At 44.1% G+C, this 6,313-nt stretch overlaps 1 long non-coding RNA gene across 1 annotated transcript; it reads right to left on the bottom strand.

Annotated features, from left to right (window-relative positions):
- Positions 1 to 639: 639 nt before the first annotated feature.
- LOC116217160 lies at positions 640 to 6,037 on the bottom strand. Its single transcript, XR_004161274.1, has 3 exons — positions 5,723 to 6,037; positions 1,938 to 2,037; positions 640 to 724 (listed from the first exon to the last, which is right to left on the bottom strand). It is a non-coding gene; the product is annotated as an uncharacterized LOC116217160 (long non-coding RNA).
- Between the last annotated feature and the right edge of the window lie 276 nt (positions 6,038 to 6,313).

The following is a 6,313-nucleotide window of genomic DNA, read 5'->3' as shown; positions in this document are numbered from 1 at the left end:
TGTGACTGCTCACCTCCAAGCTTCCTGGAGCTCTCTCCTTGGACCATCACATGAACACTTTGTTCTACTCAAGTGCAGAAAACCACTTCCTGAAGACATGCCAATCTGTGACTGTAGCTTCTGAATGGGAATGTAGTAAAAAGGCATCAAATCTCCACGAAAGCAGACAACGTACAGATGAATGGTCCAAGCAAAGTATTGTGTGATGATAGCAGGAACACCAAAGTAGTCCACTGTGCAGAACTACTGATTTGAAATGGACCTGGACAGGCAGTTAACTCATTTCCACTGCAGAAGAAGAAACCCATGGCTCTCCAGATAGTTGGTGAAGGACAAGAAAGATCACAAATACAAGTCACTTCAGGGAAAGGCACATCAAACAGTGAATTAAGACTTCTGCCCTAGGAGTCAAATGGTCTGTCTAATCTCATGACTGAGTTCCTAGCAGTTCAAGAACAGCTGCAATCTTGACACCATCAAACAAGACATGCCAGTGGTTAGGCTGGAACAAAGAAGTAGTCTGGGAGACTCCTCAAAGCAGAGAGAGGCACTTCGCCTTGCTAACTACCTCTGAAGAAAGAGGGCCTGGATTCTCACAAGTAGCACCAGCTTAGTATTCAGGAGCAATCCAGACACTGGGATTTAAGAGAGACATCCGTATGCTTGTACTTGGACAACCATGAGTGTTCTGGTCCTTATCCTGTCCAGAAAGCATTTATTAGAACTGGAACAACAAGAAGATAGGCAAATAATCCAAGTTACAAAAATGGCTTCTGGTTGATGAATGACTACATGAAGTAGGACTGCCCACACTGAGAAAGGCATGACTTAAAGGGGTGAGGTAGTAGAGGGCTAAGTAACTGTGTGTGTTTGGGAGAGGGTAAATGATCAGGTAAATCAGCAAAGTCAAAGCAAGCAAGAGGAAGGATTTCTTCACCCAGTGCAGAGTTAAGCTGTGGCACCTGTTTCTAGGCTCTTGCAGAGGCTAAATTTGAAAGGAGCTCAAGAAAACTACACAGAGTACTAGGAAAAAAAACACTAAGCAAATAAATAAATACCATCTTTGGTTCAGAAAAGCAGAGCTTTAGATACTTTGACACAGCAAGAGCATTTCTGCTACTTCTGTGTTCCTGTAACCTTCCCTGGGGATCCTGCTGTCAGCCTCCATTCACAACAGGTACTAGGCTGGGTGGGCTTTGTTTTACCTATCCTGGCTGCCCTTATGTTCTCCCTGTAGCCTTTCTGCATAAATCTCCCTGATCACATGCTAAAATATACGCTCACTCATTTACTTTACACCCAGAGAGTAGCAGAATAGAACCGTTAGGGACAAAACATTCCCCCAGGCACTTGGGCTGTACATCCAGATGCAGATCATCTCCCAGGTCAAAATCTTGACAAGGGGCAATCTGTGTGTGTGTGCTGAGTTCTCCAAAAGCAGCCCAGCAGAGCCAAAGAGCAGATGTACCCAATGGAGACCAACACTGCAGCCCGACAGAGGGAAGCAGTCTGTGCCCAGGGGAGGAGAACGAGTTTCAGGAGGCTGCAGCATATGGGCTGGTGTTCTGAATCTCTCCTACCAATTTGTATAGCAAACCTGCAATTTCTATGGTAGCCATGGAAACTAAGGTACTGGAATACAATGAAACGCATGTACGAGTGCCACTGCCACCACTGAGCACACATCACTCAGCATTTCATGGCAGTGAGGGCAAAGAGAAGAGTGCCTGTGTAATTACAGTCTGGTTGTGGCCCCTGAGATCTAGATGGTGCTGGACTGACAGCAGGCTGCAGTAGCTCTTCTTCTCTGCTCAGGTGCAGGATGGGATGCAAGGCTGATGTCAGCCATGTTCACCCCAGATGCAAAACCAAGGAACAGATGGAAGAAGTGTTCCCAGGAGAATTGTATAAAAAAAGACAAATCTGACTCAATTTACCTTGTTTCACACTGGCTGTACTCTTGATGCCTGCTGAGGTTTAATTTCTGATGGTTTTTCAGCCAGTCATCCTCTTAAGTCAGAGTCATCTCACTTAAGGCTGCAGGTAAAAATAGGCAACCACCACTCGATATCTTTTGAAGATGTCCAGAAGCTTGTGAAGGATTTTCCTTCAGTGTACAGCAAAAAGAACTGAAAGACAGGAGACTCTGCCTTAAAATATTCAAAAAACACATCCTATTTCCCTCAGACAAGCTCTGCACAGATCACTAGCTTTTGCTGAACTACTGCTATGCAGGCTTCTGTCAAGCTTCTGCCGAGACACATCAAGTGCACAGGTTTTTGAGAGGGCTGTGCTGCATTAAAATAGCATAAATCAGGTCAGAGTTTGGCCAAAAGATGTTTTCCCTTAGGATGCGACGCAGACCTGAAAATGGAGATGTTAGCTTCCCAGAATGGTTTAGAGCAAGGAACTCTGTTGTAAAAACTGGGTAGGAATTTCAGCAGGGAACAAACATTGATAATACTTCAAACAAGTTGGATGAAAGCAAAAAAAAAAAAAAAAAAAAGCCCCCAAATATATTGCCTAAATGAAACAACTAAGATTTTGAGTACTACGAGTTATTTAACATTTATCACTTGGAAGTAAGAGTTGAATGCTGTGGCAGGAGGGCCAGGTCCTTGACAGGAGAACCAATGCATCATTACTGACTTTTCTAATTAGGGATCCTCAAGCTCACATTTTTAATGGGCGCAAACTTACTTCAGCCTACAACCCTACTTAAATCCTACATATTAGAACTCAGAAGTAAACAGGTTATTCTGTGGACCTGCCCATGCACTTACATTTCATTATTTTAAAAAAGGCAAGATCTACCACTGATGTAAATCTGAATCTTGCAGTCTGATTGTGACCATTTTCCAAAAAGTAAGTCTCACTGGACTCAGCAGCAGTTCCCTAGTTGGTGCATACCTATGTATTTACTATAGCTATACCTGGGCATGAGCTGAAGGCCTGGCAAGATGGTTCCTTCCCATGCTTTTTTGCCCACTGACCTCACTAGCTCATTCACAGTTGCCTTTTGAGAGATCATGCACCTGGTGAGACTGATACCTGCAGCTTAAGAGTAATGACATCTATTTTAGAGCACCAACTTTGCAAACATGACAGCTCTGTGACTGGACAGCCTCTCCAGCCCAGCTGGTTTTGCAAACCCAGCCAGAGGCAGCCTGGCACAGCAGCTAGTGAAGGACATCCAGCTGACGTGGGCTTAGGAAAGTGGTACATCTGGGCACAGAGGATAGATTAGATGAGGCTAAAGTATTTCGTGTGGGTTCTCTACACCACCACAGACACCTCCAAAAGACTTTATTTCCTCCAGCAGTAGTTTTCATAAACTTTATGCAGATTTTAGATTGAGACTAAGGTTCAGGTTCGTAAACAAAACTGAAATATCACCACACATCTTCTACATTCTTTTCACATTACTTTTGCCTTCTTCAACTCCTCTCCACACTCTTTGAGGATGCAAAAGAACGGCTAAAACAACACATTTGAACATTGCTTCCCTTGCCCAGAAGTGTTTTCCCCATCTGATTCCGATTCCTACCTGTCATTTTCAGAGACTCTTAGCATTAAACAATCTCACAGAGGAACAAAGCTTTGCAATAGGTTACAAAAATGACATGAAATTGGATGAGCCAAACTCTCGGCCCCGCCAAAGGCTCTAATGGCAAAACTACAGCAAATATCCCCTGGCAGTTGAGCAAGAAAAACGGGTGTTTAGGTCACTGGCTTACGTAGAGAAGCAGAGACAAGAATCACCAGTTAATTCTGCTCTGTACTTGAAAGTCACAAAGGCAAAAGAGATCATGGATCCCTTGTTAATCTTCTCCTTTACGGCTAAAGCACTGCGTGGCCATAGCAAGATGTGTGTGCTTATTGATATCCACATCAGGCATTTTAAAGGCTACTTGGAAGAGTAATGGTGGAAAGAAATAACGTGACAACAGGTCCCTAATTGCTGTTCCTTTCCAGGTGGATAGTGAGTAAATTAAAGAATTGAGCAAACGCACAAGCTCATTGCAAGCGCTCTGCAATTTCTAAAGTGGGATAAATAATTTCCACTGAATAACCCGGCTGCACTCTGCCTATGAAGCACATGCAGATCGCTGTGTCCTCAAATTATTCCTGGTCAATTAAACTTCAAAAGTTTGACTTTACAAGCTGTGAATATCTGAAATCTGAGCTGCTGCTCGGGGCTGGTATTGATTCTCTTCTCTCACCGGTTGAGCGCACAAGCTTGCCTGTGAACGCGTGCAGTTAAAGTGGAAATCCATCATCTGCAACCACACAGGTGTAACTGAAATTTGTTTCCTTGAGACATTTTTGCCACTGAAATTCAATTACTTAATTTAGGCCTTAATTTGATTTTCTTTTTTATTACACAGGCAGCTATAATCAAGTGCTGCCTAGGCTAAGGTACCCCAGATGCTACTGGCGCAGCCTGTATCTTGCAAATAGATATTCTGGAGATGCATACACATTTCAAAATTAGAAATACATTTGTACACGAAAGAAGTTGCTGGACTTGAGGGCAGTCACACTTCTTCACTGCTACTGAATTTTCACAGGCAGTTATTTGGGAGGCCAACAAAATGCAAGATGCAATGCAAACGCTTCACAAAAGTTTGTTATTTCTGCAGTAAGGCTACAAATGTGAGAAGCAGCACCACTAAGGAAGAGAGGAAACCCTCCCATTTGCTGCTAGCAGTACTGGCCGATCTCCCAGCCCACAGCCTCATTTAAGGGCAGAGCTTAATTTCAGCTTCAGTGACTTGGCCAATATTTTCTTCAGCCTTAACCTCTTGCTTGGAAAGATTTTCTCTAGCAGTTAACACCAGCCTTTGTAACCCCCTCTTCTCATTTCTGCTCAGAATTCAGAGTTTTTGAGTTTCTGAAAGCAGCCGTTTCTTTCTTTCTCTTGGCCTCAGAAGTTTTACATGCAGAAGGGCGCTTGTAACATAAAAACAGGACTGTGAGCAGGAGGAACGCTGAGGTAGAGGTCAAGAAATGGTGGTGAGAGGGGGCAAAGTTCTCGTGTTTTTGTTCTTTCTTTAGATTCCTTTGCTAAAGAAAAATGGAAGACGCAAACAGGTATGAAGATATATTTGAGCAATGCAGTTTTTTGACTGTTTGAATGGCAATGCAGTTGCTGAGCTCCAGGCTGTGCCTGATGAAAGTAATGGTTTAAGAATTAACGGTTCAGTGGAACAATGGTGAAGCTTAAGAGCAATTTACCACGAAGTCAAAGCAAAAAGGAGTCCCAGGGATGCACATAAGGTATACTTCAGGCTGCACTAACCAAACTCGGCAATTAACTGGCTTAAACCACGATAATTAAAACATTTAATGAACTAGCAGGCTCTTCCTATCCCACAGGCCCAAACACAAAGGCAGTATGAAAAGTTGTGAAAGAAATAAACAAGCAGAAACCTAAGAATCCCAAGAGATTATTTCCCTAACCCATCTGAACTAGGCACTGCCAGGCTCCTAATCTACCTCAGCTGGTAGCACAGGGTATCACAAGGCACTAGCATCGCAGCCCTTTGCTTTGCACTGCTCTGACACAGCACAGAGCCCTAACACACGAGCTCTTTCTGCTGTACGTAGTGAAGCAGTTGGACAGATCAGTACAATGGGAAAGGCATTACAACAAAGGTGTGATGGTGGAAGGACCTGCATAATAGAAGGTGCCATAAAGGAAGGGAAGAAGATTGCTCACCTGTACCAGAAGATTCCAGGTTCACAGGGGAAAGCTTCAGCAAGGAGCTGTCTCCAGAAAAAGACCCTTCCCCAGTAGCAGTCAGGCCTTCAATGAGATCTAAAAGAGGTGCAGCTAGGTTCTACCCCTTCCTGTCTCACAGCTGAATTGCTTTCTCCTGTGCTCCCAGGGCTGATCCAGTCCTTTCCCCAGGTGCTCAATCAGTGGTTCAGGCTGTGACTCAACAGTTCCCATGCATGTAGAAACACATTTGATTTAGCTTTCTTTCCCTTCTCTGTAAATTCTTTGTGTTTTATAAAGTTGACAGACTTGATAATGCAACTGAAACATGCAGCCCCTGGTGCACTAGAGCTAACCCAGCACGACCTCAGGCAGAGCCATACCTCAGTCTCAGGAACACCCCTGCCAGGGGGATACAGCAGAAGAGCTGGGAGCACCTCCAGGGAGCAGACCTGAAGCTGTTCCACTGCCAGCCAAGCCATTGCTGCTTTCATTACATTCTGGAGAACTTCAGGCTCTCTACCTCTCTACCAGACTCTGCCTTTAGTTAGCACACAGCGAAGAATTATCCCTCAGAAGATAACCTGTATC

The sequence above is a fragment of the Meleagris gallopavo genome, chromosome 14, assembly GCF_000146605.3.
Source record: "Meleagris gallopavo isolate NT-WF06-2002-E0010 breed Aviagen turkey brand Nicholas breeding stock chromosome 14, Turkey_5.1, whole genome shotgun sequence".
In the NCBI taxonomy this organism is placed as follows: Eukaryota; Metazoa; Chordata; class Aves; order Galliformes; family Phasianidae; genus Meleagris; species Meleagris gallopavo.
Note: the sequence above shows the minus strand (reverse complement) of the source record. Positions and strands in the feature narration are given on the sequence as shown.